Genomic DNA, 19131 nt, shown 5'->3' on the forward strand with positions numbered 1-19131 from the left:
GTTCATAAGTGGTGTAACTATTGAAATAACAACGTACCTTTTCTCTAAGGAATTGGAAGTTGACTTCTCTAGATCTAACGTAGATGATCTTGTTGGTGGTGTTGAGGGATGACCATCCCAAGATGATGGGTGTATCATTGTCTTCTTCTCTCATGTCTAGAACCATCAAGTCGGTAGGGAAAACTGGTCATGTATTCTTACCATGACATCTTTAGCTATTCCCTCCAGAAATTAGATTGATTGATCTGCCATCTGCAGTTGCATGTATGTAGGGAACAAAGGTTCATCACCGAATAAATATTCATATGCTACCTTGGACATTATGTTGACACCCGACCCAATGTCATAGAAGGCCTTGTGGAATATTCGTTGTCCAATAGTATACTCAATCATTGGTACACCTAGATCATCCTTCTTAGCAAGGAATGGTGAAGTGAGGAGGTGGTCGTACTCTGATCGGAGTGTGTTGATCATGTTGACTGATTCTTCTAATGACTGTCTGGCCTTGTTCTTCCTCCTTCTCATGTTGTTTTTTCTTCTTGGTTACTGTTGTCTCTTCGGGATGGTATGATGTTTGTGGATGACCAGGAGATTGCAAGATATGATTTTTGAAAGAAAACTTCTCCTTTTTATCCCTGATTGTGAAACAGATCTTGGCACTGTCCACGTAGATGATGGCTTTTCATGGTGCTTAGGAAAGATTTGCCCAAGATAATGGGTGCCCTTGCATCTCCACCTATTTCCAGAACCACAAAGTCTATAGGAACATATGATTGTCCCACTCGAACAATGGATCTTGAAGACTCCCTTGGGGTCTGCAAGCTACAAATGCATATTTGTGTACAACAAAGTATCTCTATTAATCTTATCATAAATTACCTTAGGCATGATGTTGACACTTGCTCTGAAGTCACAGACAACTTCCTAGAATATGTGAGGTCCAATGGCTATGGGGATGACATCCCTTGATCGCTTTTCATTTTAGGCAAGGAATAATCTATCCACCTTCTCATCGATGGTTGTATATAGGAGAATTACCTTAGGCAAGATTTACAGTTTCTAGATCTTCTAGTTGCCCTAGAATCTTACCTTTGTCGATAGGAGGAACAACAACAGCCAGCTAAGCTATTTGTGATTCTATCATTTTATTAAAGCTATGCTGGTTCTTAATGGCAGAGGAGAGGTTATCCATTTTATTACTCAAGTTTTCTAATATTCTGTCATTGGAGGCTAGTTTTCTAGATAAGCTCTCCATAATTTTAGCTTGGCCAGAAATTAATTCTCTCAAGGGTGGTTGATTGAAATTATTACCTTGAGAATTACCTTGGTAATTACCTTGTGTTGCAGAACCATCTAATCTAATGCCCTCCCAAGAGAACTTGTCTTCCATTAGACACTAAGTACCCAAAAGAGTGCACTAAATCGACCGTTCCGTCGAGCACACCCCAAGGGAGAACTCAAAAATCCACATTCTTCCGTTAGGATCATAAATGAGAGAATAAAGTTTACAACATTCTTAACCATTTCTTACATCACTTTATTACAACATTAGAGTACTTAAACAAGTTGAATGCAATAGCAGAATTAAGACAATTTTACATGTAAAAGAGTTTATACATTTTAGGTTCACATTTTTATCTTGTAGCAGAGAACAACATATGATCATAGTTACAACAGAAATAAAGATTAATGGTGAATCTTTAACATAGTGAACATTTATAAACCATATATGATGATAGATCATAAAACTTTTCTTCTAAAAACTTTTAGTAAGGGTTATAAATAAACACTACGGTCGTAGCGTGAAAGGAATCCTCTCTGAGCTCACCAGGAGGTTTCCACACAAAAGAGTAAGCTCTATGTGTCCTCCGGTCACCTACAATAGGGGGAATAAAACCCTGAGTACTCGATTGTACTCAGCAAGACTTACCCGATAGGAGGAAAATAAAAGACTCCAAGGATATGCAAGTCTATCTGGCTTGTGGGTTATTGCATCTACAAGAAGCATTACTAAATATGCGTCCTTATATTCAATTTTATTAGCAGTCATCATTAGTTCATTAACTAACCATTCTATATAAGCACCTACGCTACTTTTAAGCAGGTGGTAAGCAATTAGAACCATTTTACCATCTTTCATATTCTAGTTCTTACTACGGTGCTAGACCATAGCCAAGTCATATCGTCTCACAGAAATGGCGATTCGAGAATTAATGTTTCCTAGCTGGGTACCCAAATACACACACCTTGCTGGTACCCCAGGCACCAACAAGACCAACCTGTTCCACTCCTATCAAGGGGTCTAGGTCCCTGTCCAACTTGGACTCAAAGCCCCCAACACCTGAGACCCAGTCTTAGTATGGTGCTTAGATCTCCACCTAATACCCACCCCTAAAAGTTAGTCCGAAAAGAGCTAGAACCCATGACAAGAGAGTAACAAGTCTTCCTACTCCCATAAGCAAGTATGTGCTCAGGATAATAAGTTTGTGACCTGACTACCATCCACAACAATGAACAGTCCTCAATCGACATAGGCAGAATGAGTGCAACCAGAACCTTGCTCGATTGCCCAACCCAATCCAAATTCAAATCCAAAGTACAGTTCTGCCTGGTCCCCAAATATTATCCATTCATATTCTATGTGATGATAATAGTAACAATAATATCTTTTTCTATCTCTCATGAGTGACAGGTAATCACTCGACTTCTACCGAAATCCTATAGCATAGCAATCTACATGAACCTATCATTCTAGTAAAACTCATATGATAAGGATATATATATGCAAGTGGATTTCATTCAACTCCTTAAAACTTAATACACAAGCACAAGATAAAGTGCAAACTAATAGGGGTTATGCACCGGGGCTTGTCTGGGTAAGATATAACCAAAAGTTAACATTGCATCATGGTGACATGATCATCAAGGCACCATCCTTTTCTACTACTCTAGATGACTCCGTGATCCATCCTTGTTCCTATTATGACATACATGGATGCAATGCAGAGACTCAATTAATCAACGGTAAATGTAACTCTTAAAATACAATTATGCCTCTCAAGCTATGAGCTAGCTCTAATGACTAACATACTAGGCTACGTATCCATGTTGTTGCATAAGGCGTTGTTTCTCGATAAGTGTTTTAGTTCTACAATCCCAAGGTGTTTCTTTTGCTCCATTTCATTGATTTAATATATATTCAAACTAGAAGTCATTAGCTATCTTAGGAAACTAATTATTATGGAGATACAAAAATTACAGTGAGCACCTAATAGTGTTAGGAATTTACTATGAAATTTCTAGAATTAACACTAGCACTGATTAATCATAAAAATTCCTACAAGTTTATATCTTAACAATATCAAGCATCTCAATTTAATTAGATAACTTGTAAAAACACTATAAAACTATGTGAACAAGATATACTAGCAGATAGATCATGATTTTATTAACCTAACAAAATTAGTTTCATAATTTTTGGTCCATTACACAAATTTATATTGAATTTACAAGTTTGCCTTAGAAACTAAATTAGAAAATGCTTTAGGAAAAAGGGAAAGACTAGCCACCAATTCGGCCCAACCGCCCGTTGCGGTCTGCATAGGGCGTGGCCGCACACCAGCATGCCAGTCCAACTGGCCCGCTACATGAGCGTACTCGCTCATTTAGCAAAAATGTCCCCGGCTTATTAGATTACTATGCGGCGACTCCACGCACTATTACACTGGAGACAAGTTTTGCATCAAGCACCCTCAATAACCTTACCCTCTCACTGAGTTGGTCCCCGACGCCCTGTGTGCAATGGCGTGGCTTTGGCTGACACTGCACACCTACGCCGGATAATGGAGCGAGGCACCGGTCAAACGAGTAGGCCGACGAGCATCACGAAGCCAAGTCGAAACCCTAGGTGGCGATTAGAAGTTAGACGGTGACTGCTAATGCACTGCTCGCATCGACAGACCAGCTACCACGGCAGCACGAGCGTTCTAGCAAGCCTATGCCCCCATGGATGGGTAGATATAGCAGAGAAGCATCAGTAGCTCACCGTGGTGCACTCTATCACGATGGTTGAAATAGGGGAGAGCCGAGGTGGTCTGGCCATGTGCGCCTAGGCACGACGGTGATGTCCCGTGGCAGACACCAATGTGTCACCACACCACCAATGAGTGCCCTGGCCAAAATAGCATGAGCACTAGATAGAGGGAGTCAAGGGGAGTTTGGGGTTACGAGCAATTGAACTGCTATCAACCCTACGGGCCTTACCCCCAAACCTACTGGCTTAGCGATGCACATGACCGGCAGTGAGCAAAATGCCAAATTGCTAGTCGGTAGTGCTCAACCAGGCTTGAGGGGAAAGAGATTGCTAGCCGACTTCCTAAGCTACCCACTCGAGCGAGGAATTATGTGACAAGGCATGGTGCGGTCATGGAGAGGGCACACGAGCGAGCCCGAGCTGGTTAAGACGGGACAGTTCTGATCGATGGTGACAGCACCTACACATGCGCCCAGATGATGAGACATGGAGGCTTGGTGCAAAGTGCTTGGAATGTAGTGGTAGGACCCTAGTGGGGCTTACTGGCGTCGGCTAGCGGAGGAAAAGCGAGGCAAAGAGGCATCACCATTGCCATTGTGACTAGGGTCAGTCAACCCAAACACGACGGCAGTGGCACATGACTAGATGCTCAATGCGGTAGTTGAATTGGGGGGCAGGGCAAGTGCCACATTGGTCGAGTGATGATAGTCATAGCCTCGGCTCAACCCTACACGTGGCACGGCGGCAAGCCACTCAAGCATGGCACGCTGATGAAGCAGTAGCAGAAGCCAGGCTATATCTAGCCGAGACTGGCCAACGTAGGGCTTGGGATGCCATGTGGCATCGATCGGGTGTGTGAGCTAGCTAGCGGAAACAGCCCGGCCATGGCTTGAGCTCGATGTGAGCAGTGCTTGCGTGCGCACGATGATCGTGGACTCAGGCCAAGTGATAGCAACCGATGACATGCACATGTTTTAAAGTGAAGCAAAGGCTGCTGATCGACATGACCAGAGTTCAGCCAATTCCACTAATCTAAAGCTGGTACTAACGCCCAACTGGCGAAGCAAACCTCACATCCAGAGAGCAACCAGAGAGGGAGATAGGGAGGTGCCAACATGAGTTTGTCACGCTGAACGCCGGTTCACGAACCGAGCACCAAATCATGGTTCACAACGCGTTATAAGGAGGTTTGAGCAAATTTAGAGTGGGCAATGTGACATCCAACACAACTTCGACCTACACCATGCTCAAGTGCTTACTTAGAGGCAACCAATAGTATGAGAACATGAAGTTAGTGTTTAAACAATTTGGTTAGAAATTAAATGCCAAAATGGCATTGTCTACTACCCCCTTTTAGACTTTAGAAAAGGTAGGAGTTCAATTTGAACTTAACAACCATGAACACTTTTTGTCACAATTTTTTAAAAGGTCTAAACCTTGTTAACTTCAACCAACAATTATTTCATGTGTATTTTAAATTTTAGAACCTGATAAACTTGTTTGCTAATTTCTCTCGGGCCTCAATCTTGGTGCTAAGCAAGCTTGTAACACCAGGGGTGTTACAATCTTCCCCCCTTAAAAGAATCTCATCCTGAGATTCAGAGCAAGAACCAAAATGGGAAAACATGATTACATTTCATAGATTTGAAGGTACACAGGAGGTTACATGGCTTTGCCCACTAAACCACTCAAGGATTTTTGGGACTATACGGTTGCAACAAAACTAGCACAACCACTAGCTCACTCCAGAAATCATAGAAGATGGTGACAATGGAAAAGCAATAAGAAAACAAGTATCTAGAACATGGCATAAGCCCAACAAATCTAGAAACAAGAGTCTGAGAGATAGATCATCGTGAACCCTAAGACCAAAATCAACTAGAGGTGGACTTGAACTTCTTCGATGAAAACCAGATCCCTTCTTCTTCTCAGATTACACAATCACCTCTGACTGGCGACAATAGTTCTATGAGCATCGGCTAGATCTCATAGTTTTGCTTTGGATTCAAGGGGATGGTGATGAAGGAGAGGCGCACAAGGTGGCATCTTATAGTGGCGAATGGAGGTGGTGGTGTAGCGCACTGGGAAGTGGAGGCCGAGTGGAAGGGAAACACTAGTGAGTCATGAGGTGGGGAGAGTGTCGACCATGGTGCGCTCCCTGTGCGAGCTCGAGTGGAGAGAGGAAAAGTAGGGGAGAGGGGGTTCACTCGATGAGGAGGTGTGTGAGCGGCCATGTCCCCAAAAGAAGAAAAAGGAGGAGGGGACCGGTATAGGGATGAGGGTGAGGATCAAGAGCCAACAAGGTGAGGAAAAGAGGGAGAAAGCACACTGCGTGCATGCATAAATTAAGTGCTACATCGCTAAATAAGAGCGGAACACAAGTGGGACCTGATGTCAATAGCGTCCATAGGGCACGCAGCGATAGTAACTCAACATGCGTAGCGTGATCAAACTGAACACAGGGATTGGGACACGACAATAATTCAGGCATTTCAATCTACTCGAGGACTAACATTTCCCTATTGCTCTCATCTGTCTTCCTTCCCTTGAATATAGCATGAGTTAGTTTTCGTATGGATTGGTATCAAGACATGCACATACTTCTTCCAAGACCACATTAACTTAGTTACCTTGAAAGAGCACTACTCCATCAACCCATTGTGGATTTCCCATTAGAACACAAAGATATTTTTTTTCCAAAGAAGAATATTTTGTTGCAAGAGCGATATAGTGGTGTAACTTGATAAAGGTGCTGGTCAACAACCTCGATACCAACACGTGTCGAGCAGCATCACCCTATGGCAGCTATTCCACAGGGCCCTCGGTTTCGTTGCGGCACCATAAGCATTTAACCCGACAACTTTTACCAACTTAGATGTAATGAAGGCAGTGGAGTCAAAGACCACAGAATTAGAGGAGTATTGAAAGGGAAGATTTAGACTACAAGGGTTCCTTTCACAATAAGGGACAAGGAAATCAAATCCCACAACGGATTTAATTTAGGAGATTCAAGTGTTCCGCTAGGATATCCACAATTAGCTGATACAATGTCCTCTGTTATCCAATCAGGGCTTGTCTGCTTGCATCTAAATGGTCGCCTTTCTGGTAACCCATTGGATGCCATCTCAAGAACCCTAAGCAAGTCTAACGGAACCTAAGGGTAAATTGACGTATCAAACACAATGGAATAAACAACATGCATGTTCCAAACACCCTTATACTGGTACAATGTACAAGCACTTACTCTCCCACTCTTGACACATTCCGTGACTCCTATGACCAGATGATTTCATCAACTATGGACAAAATACAACGGAAAGATTACAACACTAGAGGACAACGATGAAAAGCACTACTAACTACAGGTACATCTCCCCTAGGACAACTAATCTACTTTGCTAGACCACACAACTTCATTCTCAGCTCAGTGGATCCTTCTACTACCCTGGCAATGGATCTACCTCCTCTCTCGATAGTGGCTAGTGAGGGGAAGCAAGGTTTCTCCTTCTAACACCTCTGAGGGTGGGGGTGCTAGCGGTACTGCAACACCAGTTCTCCTTTTTTCTAGCAGGTGGATAGGGATTCCCTCCAAGACCAAGGGATCCCACCTTTCAGTGGCAAGCGTCCTATGCTTGGCCCTGGTGACAAGGTATGCATCCTCTAGCTGCTGGGTGTGCCGATCTTTGGCCTCCTTTAGAGCTTCCTCCATGGTAGTCTCACAACTTTCTACAGCTACCACATTGGCATGCGCTTTAGCAAGCTGCACTTGAAGCATCCTAGAGAAGATCTCAGCTTCCTTGGCTTGGTGGAGACACTTCCTCAGCTCCAAGGCCTATCGATCGTACTGCTCATCCTAATCAAGCAAGTATGTGGTCAAGTGCACCACGGTGGGACTGTCTTCTTGCAAGTCCTGCACTTACAAAGACTCCATGCGAGCCCTCCATACCCATCAATTCTTGTCCATGGGTAGAAAGAACCTCATGGGGGTACGGGCAATGGGATCTTTATAGATCTAGCAAAGATGCTGCAAGGCTTTGCGGGCCACAACTTGGTAGGTGTCGACGAAGGGAAACCTAGTTGCGGTCACATTCTAGGCTTTAGTGATGTCAGGGAACTCTTCACTCTTCCCAATGTAGATGGTGACCTCATATCGCTTAGTGCCATGTTTCTCATACTCATGACCCTCATACTTGGGGCGATCCTTGACTCTGAGTTTTTGTAGGGTGGCATACAAAATTTTGGGATAACCCTCAGAGTTTAGATAGTAGCTGGTAACCCAGGCTCCTTCCATCCCTAGTGGGTGGTTGCAAGGGAGGATTAAGCAAAAAGCTTGCTTAAAAGAAAGGCTAGGTGAGATGGAATGCATCGAGTGGTGGTACCAAGTGGCTAGGCCAGGCCCCTTTTATAATGGCAAAGTGGTTAGTGGTCCTAGAGCAGTCCACCTTTAGGTCTGGCACAGGGACCACTAAAAGATAAGCAACAGGATTTTTACGTGGACAAGACAAGCGGTGTCCGAGGTCATAAATGACTAGTACAGGTGCAGGGCAGAGGTCCAACAAGAGCATAGAAGGGAGTATGGAAAATGTGAGCCATGGCAGGCGTGAACCATGGGTGAACGTGAAGCACGAAGCCATAGTACATCAGTAACTTATGGACAAGGACTGGGCAGTCTGCACACTTTGCGGCATGCATGGCACCTACGAATAGGTGGACCTTTGAGTAGTACTGGCACGATAACTAAGGTAGTACCAGCACGCCTGACTTAAGGATTGTATACTACATGAGAGTTAGTCCACCAGAGAAAGCCTAGTTAAACCTATTCCAAATACTTAACCATAACAATAGGGCTACTTATATACTTCGTATGCAAATGCCCTAACTTTTTGCACAAATAGGTTATCAAATTTTAGTTTAGAAAAGAGTTTTGAAGCTTTATTTCCTCATTTATGCTCTGATACCACCTGTGGCAGAACCTCCAAATCTAATGCCCTCACAATAGAACTTGTCTTCCATTAGACATGAAGTACCCAAGAGAGTGCACTAAATCGGCCATTCCATCAAGCACACCCCAAGGGCAAACTCAAAAATCCACATTGTTCCATCAGGATCATAAATGAGAGAATAAAGCTTACAACATTCTTAACCATTTCTTACAACATTAGAGTACTTAAACAAGTTGATTACAATAGCAGAATTAAGATAGTTTTACATGTAAAAGAGTTTATACATTTTAGGTTCACATTTTTATCTTGCAGCGGAGAACAACATATGATCAGAGTTATAGCAGAAATAAAGATTAATGGTGAATCATTAACATAGTGAACATTTATAAACCATATATGATGATAGATCATAAAACTTTTCTTCTAAAAACTTTTAGGGAGGGTTATAAATAAACACTATGGTCGTAGCGTGAAAGGAATCCTCTCTGAGCCCACTAGGAGGTTTCCACACCCAAGAGTCAGCTCTTTGTATCCTCCAGTCACTGGCAATAGGGGAAATAAAACCCCGAGTACTTGATTGTACTCAGCAAGACTTACCCGACAGGAGGAAAATAAAAGACTCCAAGGATATGCAAGGCTATTTGGCTTGTGGGTTATTGCATCTGTAGGAAGCATTACTAAATGTGCATCCTTATATTCAATTTTATTAGCAATCATCATTAGTTCATTAACTAACCATTTTTTATAAGCACCTATGCTACTTTCAAACAAGTGGTAAGCAATCAGAACCATTTTACCATCTTTCTTATTCTAGTTATTACTACGGTGCTAGACCATAGTCAAGTCGTATCGTCTCACAGAAATGGTGATTTGAGAATCAATGTTTCCCAACTGGGTACCTAGATACACATGCCTTGCTTGTACCCTAGGCACAAACAAGACCAACCCGTTCCACTCTTGTCAAGGGGTCCAGGTTTCACGAGTGACAGGTAATCACTTGACTTCTACCAGAATCCTATATCATAGCAATCTACACGAACTTATCATTCTAGTAAGACTCATAGGATAAGGATATATGCAAGTGAATTTCATTCAACTCCTTAAAACTTAATGCACAAGCATAAAATAAAGTGTAGAATAATAGGGGTTAGGCACCGGGGCTTGCCTGGGTAAGATATAACCAAATGTTAGCATTCCATCATGGTGACATGATCATCAAGGCACCATCCTTTTCTACTACTGTAGATGACTCCGTGATCCATCCTTGTTCCTATTATGACATACGAGGATGCAACGTAGAGACACAATTAATCAATGGTAACTGCAACTCTTAAAATACGATTACGCCTCTCAAGCTATGAGCTAGCTCTAGTGACTAACATACTAGGCTACGTATCCACATTTTTACATAAGGCATTGTTTCCCGATAAGTGTTTTAGTTCTACAATCCCAACGTGTTTCTTTTACTCCATTTCATTGATTTAATATATATTCAAACTAAAACTCATTAGCTATCTTAGGAAACTAATTATTATGGAGATATAAAAATTATATTGAGAACCTAACAGTGTTAGGAATTTACTGTGAAATTTCCATAATTAACACTAGCACTGATTAATCATAAAAATTCCTACATGTTTATATCCTAACAATATTAAGCACCTCAATTTAATTAGATAACTCCTGAAATACTATAAAACTATGTGAACAAGATATACTAGTAGATAGATCATGATTTTAGGAATCTAACAAAATTAGTTTCATAGTTTTTGGTCCACTACACAAATTTATATTGAATTTACAAGTTTGCCTTAGAAACTAAATTAGAAAATGCTTTAGGAAAAAGGGAAAGACTGGCCACCAATTTGGCCCAGCCGCCCGCTGTGGCCCGTGCGGGGCATGGCCGTGCGCCAATAGATCGGTCCAACTGGCCCACTATGCGAGCGTACTCACTCATTAAGCAAAAAGGTCCCTGACTTAGCAGATTACTACGTGGCGACTCCCTACACTATTGCACTAGAGTCAAGTTTTGCATCGAGCACCCTCAATAACCTTACCCTCTCACTGAGTCGGTCTTCGACGCCCTATGCGCGACAGCATGACTCCAACCAACACTGCACACCTATGCTGGGTAAAGGCTCATGGAATCGGTCAAACGAGCAGGCCGACGAGCATCGTCAAGCCAAGACAAAACCCTGTGCGGCGATTAGAAGTTAGACGGTGACCGCTAATGCATTGCTCGCGTCGGCGGACCAACTACCACGGTGGTGTGAGCCTTCTGGCGAGCCTATGGCCCCATAGATGGGTAGAGATAGTGGAGAAGCATCAATAGCTCACTGTGGTGCATGCTATCACGATGGTTGAAGTAGGGGAGGGCCAAGGTGGTCTGGCCATGTGCGCCCAGGCATGACGGCGACATCCCGAGGCAGACACCGATGTGTCACTATAACACCCCAATGGTAAGCATTACATTTGGCATCTTCATTTCATGAGCACAAGCATCATCCTAGCATTCATGAACATGAGCACATGAAATTTCATCTCATTCTTATACATTATCACATGAAATGTTGATTTTATATATATGCATATGCTTGCAATCATGTATGACCAATGTAAGAAATGGTTAGGAGGTCATGAAAACACCTTATACACATCTAGAATGATAAATGGAACAATGTTTGTATTCATAACATAGGCCAAATTTGCTTCTAAGTATTGGTTTCATTTGAAATACCATTTTCATGATACTAGTTTGACCAAAGTTGAACAGTAGCTTAGAGTGTTTGCATGGCTATATGACCTAAATAAAAGTTATAGTACTTAACTAGGGTAACAAGTTTTATTTTTGGGTCAAGGTCTAATTCAGTGCCTAACATATTCAAAAACAGCTCACAAGTAGCAAGAAAATGTTGTTTTACACGGTGAAATTTTTCTGTGTTGGGCTGATTTCAGTTTGCAACTAATCGACTTTGGGATGATTTAACTCGCAAACCATGGTGAATTAAGGAATACTCACTAAAGAAAAGTTGTAGATGGCATGTAGCTCTACAACTTTACTTAATGGAGTTTTTGTAATGGACGAACAGATTAGGAGATATATGGGGTTGATAACGCGCTGTCAGTCATCGTAATCTACCCCAACGGCCGCGTTCACACGCACGCTAGTGGCTGACTGGCCATAGGCCATGGCCGCCGCATGCCGGCCATACACCGGTGTTGGCTTGCTGGTCTAGCTAGAGCGGGCACATAAGTACCATGCACTCGTCGCTTGCTCCACTCACTCGCTCTCGCCTTCTCCCACTCGCTCTACCTCGCTAAAGCACCGCGCCGAGCTTGCTATGTGTCACCGTAGCTCTGCTGTAGTCGCTCGCCACCAATGTAGCCTTGCCGACCAATTAATCTTGGTCACAACTACTCTGCCATCACCTCCACCTCCTCGAGCCACCAACATCACCTATCAACCCTAGGTATAGCGGTACTTAGCCTTGCCCTAGCCATCGTCATCATCGGAGTGCCGCCGCACTCGTGGCTCAGTGTGATCTAGCCGTTCCATCGCACTGCATGCCTCCATCTTCTCTGGTCCAGCACCATGCTAGAGTCTAGATGCTTAGGCCATATCTAGGAATGATGCCATTGCTTGACTGCACCAAAATGAGTCGCTGCTCCAAGCATGGCCACCATGGCCACCGTGGCACTCGAGCTTGCCGCCGCCGAGGTGGTTCACTGTTTCCCTCCTTTCTCTTGCGTCATAGGTCCAGTAACCCTAGACCTAGCTAGTGGCATGATGGAGAGCCACCTTTCACCTCCGTCTAGCTAAAACAGTGAGAGCACCGTTGTGCTCTGTGCGCCGCCGCACGGCCATGCACGCGGCCAAGCTCACTAACGCTACCTCGAGCCCTCACCTGCACCATGTAGCTTTGGTAGGTCACTAGGATGGAGTAGCTATCCTCGCCTAAGTGTGCCATAGCCAGACATGGTCGGTGTACCACCACCCAACCTCTGCCATCCACCATGGCTGCCGTCGAGCTTGCTCCGGCGAGCCACCGAGCCAACTAAGCCTACCAGTCGATGCGCGGGTGTGAGAAGAGTGCAACGGTGAAGATGCTACCTCCAGAGACCTCGCCGTCGATGTGTTCTCACTGGTCAGTGCCATCCCCTATATTGGCATCACTGACGGGTGGGTCCCATTGACAGTGGGCCTCAACTGTCAGCCTATGTGACATTTTGATTTTCTGATTTATTTTTTCAGATTTGAATGCATGTTTCAAAAAATTCATATCTCAAGCTAGGAGCGTCCAATTTTGGTGAACCAAATTTTATTGGATTCCTCATGAAGTGTTGTATTTGATAAAAATAGTAAATGCACCGTTTCTAGTATTTTCCTAGGAGAATAAAATGTAGCTAGACAAATGCTTTTTAAATGGTTTCTATCTTGGAAAATGCATAACTTAAGCTTGGTATGTGCAAAAATTGTGATTCCAATTTTGTTGAGTTGGTATTGACATTCTCTAGCTAGAAAAAATACTAAACCTATAGTAAGCATACTTGAAATATGGTCTTCATGTTTAATCCTAATTAATTGCTTGTTTCTAGTGAAATTAATTGGGGTAAAAATACATAACATATGATCATACAAATTTTTACACAATATTCTTATGCTAGGAGGAAAGTAAGAAAAATATTAAATCTATTTCTTGAAACTTGTCACTATGCTAAACTATTTTTGCTAAAATAATCCTATGTAACTTGCCATCTTTGTAAAGGTAGCTATACTTATCCAAATAGCATGAAATATGTACTGGAATTTTCTCAAAATTTATTAAGCACTAGAGATATTTATCCTTTAAGTCACCTTATTATCTAAGGAAATTAATAAATGAATATAAATAAATTAGTTATGTTTAACCATGATGTTTTCTGTGGTGCTTGAGATGCATATGGTCTGTTGATGTTATTAGTTAAGCATAGAAGTAATTGGTTGTATGAAACTAGTTAATTATCGCTTTATAATTCAACTAGATGGCTACATGTATAGTTTCTGTTTGGTGATGATTTCATGATGATAATGATCTTTTCTATAAATATGGTTAATAACAAAGTTGTATATAACTTAATGATATACCTTGGGTTAAATTTTTATAGTCATAGGCCTTATGGTTTAAGAATTATGGCTATTAGAAGTCTGCTGTCAGAAATGCTTGCCCTCTGGATAGATCTGAAATATTGAATTATTTGACCTAGATAACTATTGAATCACATTAAGAAGATTAAAAGAAAGTTATAGGCAATTTCATAAGCTTTCTAGAATGTCTACAACCATATTATTTTGATGTGTATAACTCTAGTTATGGTAAAAAGAAGTGGCTACCATCTTGTAGTCCAAAAAATAATTTACATAAATATTTGTTTAAGTTACTTGAGATGAGATATGCACCTACTCAGTAAAAGTAAATGTAACTTGTTATCACCTTAATGCAATGCTGTTGAAAACACTTATGAAGATGCATTCATCACATCATATCATATTATACATGTCATCACATATCCATTGGCGATATCTTATTTCATGCTCATGCATATAGGATCGTTCAAAAGGGATAACACTTTTGGAGTTCAACGAAGAAGAGGAGGAGGGATCAGTAGGAGACGCCTTAGGCCATAGCTCTAGGACAAGTGGATCAAACTCTCGAGGACCTCCCTAAGTGCCTGGATCACCGGCCAACCTCTTTCCTCAAAGGCAAGCCCCAAAGCATTCTAAGTCTCCTATGTTTTACAAAATATCACTTGAGTCCTATATGTTTGATGCATTAGGTTATAAGAGTTGATTGGAAACACTTGATGCATAGAACTGCCTTTTCTAGTTACATATACCTTTAACCCTGTGTAGGTCTAGGATTGAATATATGCTTAGCCATGCTTAGACAGGTAGAAGTCGGGTGATTTTCTGTCACCTAAAGCACGGTTGGCTATATTTGCTATCGTGGAAAAGAACCATGGGATAATGTAAATGGAGGCCAGGTGGAGTCCATGTGTAGGTTGACTGATGTGATTCCATCTATGCTGATTAAGGACTGTACCATTGTTGGCACTTCTAACAAGATTGAACTCATGCCTCTCACTTAGCTGGCTGGATAACTCGTTCTGACCTCGAAGATGAGTAGCTCAAGTCAGGCCGAGCCCTGTTCTATAAAAGTGCGCACTCTAGATGGTAGTAAGGATTGTGGGGAGCCAAACGTGAGCCCAAGGGCTAGCCAGACCTGAACATCCTAGCAGCTGGTTGTCCCTGATTGTGCTGTGCTGATCGAACCCACGAAATGTGGACCTGAGTTGTACCAAAGGTGACCTAAGGTGACCGTTGATCTGGTCTACCTGGGTTTGTGTTAGGAATAAATTCCTAGCTGGTTGAAATTGATTCGAATCGCCGTCTCTCCCAGACAGTGAGAAACTTGGCTAGCTCCAACATTATAGTAACTGTATTATGGAATGATTGTTGTGATGAACATGGAATTATTATACTTGCTATGGTTACTATTGTATACTACTAAATGGTATACCACATGTTTGGCATAGGCTAGTTACTAATCTAGAGGTAAATAGCTATAATTAACTTGATGACCGAATTATAACAGTATACTTGAATTGATAAGGGATAAGCTTTTTATGCAAAATGTTGTCAAGCTAGCTCCACATATAAAGTCTTGCATAATCCTTGGAGTCACTTTATTTTTTATTTATGATTGGTTAGTCTATCTGCGTACCTTCTCATACTCAGGGTTTTATTCCCATTGTTGCAGATGGTACAGTTTATCATGGCTATTGCAAGAACTGCTTCTATCCTGTCGTGGACGAGGAGTAAGCCCTAGACAGACATCTCTTATTAATCTTTATCATATGCTTTTGTGGGTGTGATCATGAGCTAGCACTATATTTGAACTATGATGGTAGATGCTAGTTTCAAACTTTAATTTGCTTCTGCTACTATTTTACTTGAACTTGGCTTGTAATAACCTAAATTCGTATTTTGATGGATGAACTGTATTTGTGAACTTTATGTAACATGTGACATGTATGTCGAATCATTTACGATCTTGATTTTATGTTGATGGTTAATCGAGACCCTTTGTGGTACTCGATGGACTACCGGGTTTATATGGGCTCAAGTACGATAGTGCGACCGCTTGCGGGCTACCATTGTACTTGTGCTCTTATAAATTGGTCTATTCTACTACAGCTGGTAATAGGGATGAGGGTCCCGATCTTCCGTTAGGTTCAAGATAAACAACGATTTGTTTGGAGAGCGACACACCGATCCGGCTTCAGATCACAAAGACCCAAACCCTACAACCTTAGCATCACGTCTCCTCTGGTTATCAACCATGTCACAATCCGATTGACCTCGCCAAGAAGGCTAATCCCTGCTGCGAATCAAAGAACATAAGAAAGAACAAGATAAAACACAACTCAATTGAAGTGACAATTGCAGATGAATGATTAAGCACTCGAAGTTGGGATCTTGCAAACCGATAACGGCGACTGTTCAATGACCGATTGATCTAAAACAAAACCCAAAACCTAATGTAGATGGTGGCTATTGATTATATAGCCTAAGGGATGTCCAAGGATCCCTCTTCACGTCCTAAAGGTGTCCCAACACGTTACAAGGCCCAACGGCCCAAAAGACGATGATGCAGCGTCGTGATAGATTCTGGACGTCAACTTGTTTCGATGATTCTCACTGATTCTGATTGAATTTTGATGTGGGACCACTTCAATTGGTTTCCTTATGAAATTATCTTTCCATACATATGTGGATCATAAAAAACGGAGTTCAGATGTATCCTGGACGTCCATGTTATTACAGACTGGTCCTGACGGCCGAGACAGACTCGACCTCGGATTGGACTAGGCCTCTGGCTTGTCTTGGACGTCCTTGCTGGCCTCCTAAGGTGGTGGCCAAGGAGGAGGACGTCCAAGGCCATCTCTTAGGCGTTCTCCATCTTCTTGGGGCATGCTCCAACTTGGGCCTAGGTCCCAAGGATGTCTAACAAGCCCATGACGACAGTGTAGCTCCTGCCAGAAATAACGACAGAATATATTGGTGATTTGGAGGCCTTGCCAACGTGATATTGAGATGGAACTAGATCTATTTGAAAGCTTATCAAACAAGCTTTCCATCAAGTGCTCATTGACCTTGATCGCACTCTGGATGGATGAGTTATGGCCTTCCCAATGAGGCACTGTCGGGCTGCCGACGAACCAAAAGTTCAACTTTGATGAACTTCCATTATGAAACACATTTGAACCTACAATCAAATAGTAACATGTATATGTGGAACCAAGTGAATTATAACCAAAGTGTCGGGTACCTTAGAATGGGGTACCCCGAGCGAACATCAAAGGGGTCGCTTAAGTCCCATCAAAAAATAAAGCTAGAAGGTAAGCCATGGGTCCTTCACCCGCCACGACCGGGCCCACCAAGCCCTCCGCCTCGCCTCGAGCCTCGCGCAGGAGGTCTCGGTGTCCTGACGCAATCTCTACCTCGTGCGAGGCTCCCCATGGAAGGCCTCGGCAGGGGGTGCATTCTCCGTGTCGCGTGAGGCCTCTCGCGGAAGGCCTCGGTAAGGAGTCTGATCTCTGTCTCGCGCAAGGCCTCATTCTCCGTGTCGCTCGAGGCCGGTTCGTCCATGTCCCATCGCCCCCCCGCCTCGGCCGACCCTCCCGATAGCGCGTCGTGTCTCATTAATACCTCAACCACTCCCGCAATCTCAGCCGGACGAGGGCTCAACGCCACGGAATGGCCGATGGGACCTGAGGTCGCATCAGCGCCATACCGGCCGGGATAGGGCATGGCGGGGATTATCGGCCACTGTGTTCTGACGCTGTGCCCATGATCAGCACCCACACTGCACTGTGTCCCGTGATCCCCGCCTCGAAAACAACATCACACGGACAACTTGTCCTGGGTCATCACCGCCTCCAAACCGACGCACCAGATCAGCCGCCCACTTGGGGCCTCGGCACTGTGCACCAAGGTCTCAGCTATCTTGGGGATCATGCCCGCCGAGACCCCCCATTGCGGTGCAGCCTCGGCACCGGCCAAGCCTCGGCCTCGCGCATAGTTCGTCCACAGTGGTTTGCACGTCCACCGCCGCACCCACTCCGAGGTAGTCCCAGGGCTCTCACGACGCACAGGATCGGATGGGACTAGCACGCCGCCCTAGTGCTCCAAGGACGGACCACTCCGACGACCACGCCACCACAGGAACAGGCCACAGGGCTCGGACATGCCGCCCCTATTGGCACGACGCCGCATAGTTAACACATGTACTGTCCTTGTCTTCCCTTCAACTATAAAAGGAGAGGACTTGGGCCACTTAGAGAGGGGGGGAAGAAAGAGGAACACCTTGTAACACACACACACACACATCCCAGCCGCTTGAGAGTAACATCTCAAACGGCCCACGTGACACCTTGCCGAGACCTAGGACTAGCTCTCTCTCTCTAGCTTGTAACCCCCTACTACAAGCACTTCGGTGCAAGGAATACAAGATCGATCTCTCAAAATGGATGTAGGGCATCGATTGCCTGAACCAGTATAAACCTTGTGTCTCTTTGCATCACCATCTAGGATTAGGGGCACGCAGTTCAAATTCACTGGTTGGTTGAGGACCCCCCGGTCCAAAACACCGACACAAAGCCACTATGCAAATGTAGGAACAAGCGCACCTTATAATCATTGTTCATATCCGAAGGTGCCATGTCCTCATCATCCTCCCCTTCTTGACAACAAACCATCCTCAGTTTGAGCTTAGCTGGTGGACAAGTTGTCAGTAGTAGCCAACATTGCTCCCCTTCTTGAAATTTAACCTGTTGCCTCATTACAAAACTTGGGGATTTCGACATGACAACATTATCGCTATTGGTGCCCTCTAGTTGATCATATTTTTGCACAATGAAAGGAGATTTCAGAGTTGAACAAATATAGACACGATGCACCATATATTCTCCTTTACAATTATATTTGCCAATAAAGTGATATGTACATCTAGATAACCATGGCAATCCTGCACAATTAAATTTCTCCTCCAAACTACTCAGAGCACATAGTGTCTCAAACTCAATATACCCCAAAGTATTTAGAGAAGACAACAA

Source organism: Miscanthus floridulus, chromosome 3 (assembly GCF_019320115.1).
Source record: "Miscanthus floridulus cultivar M001 chromosome 3, ASM1932011v1, whole genome shotgun sequence".
In the NCBI taxonomy this organism is placed as follows: Eukaryota; Viridiplantae; Streptophyta; class Magnoliopsida; order Poales; family Poaceae; genus Miscanthus; species Miscanthus floridulus.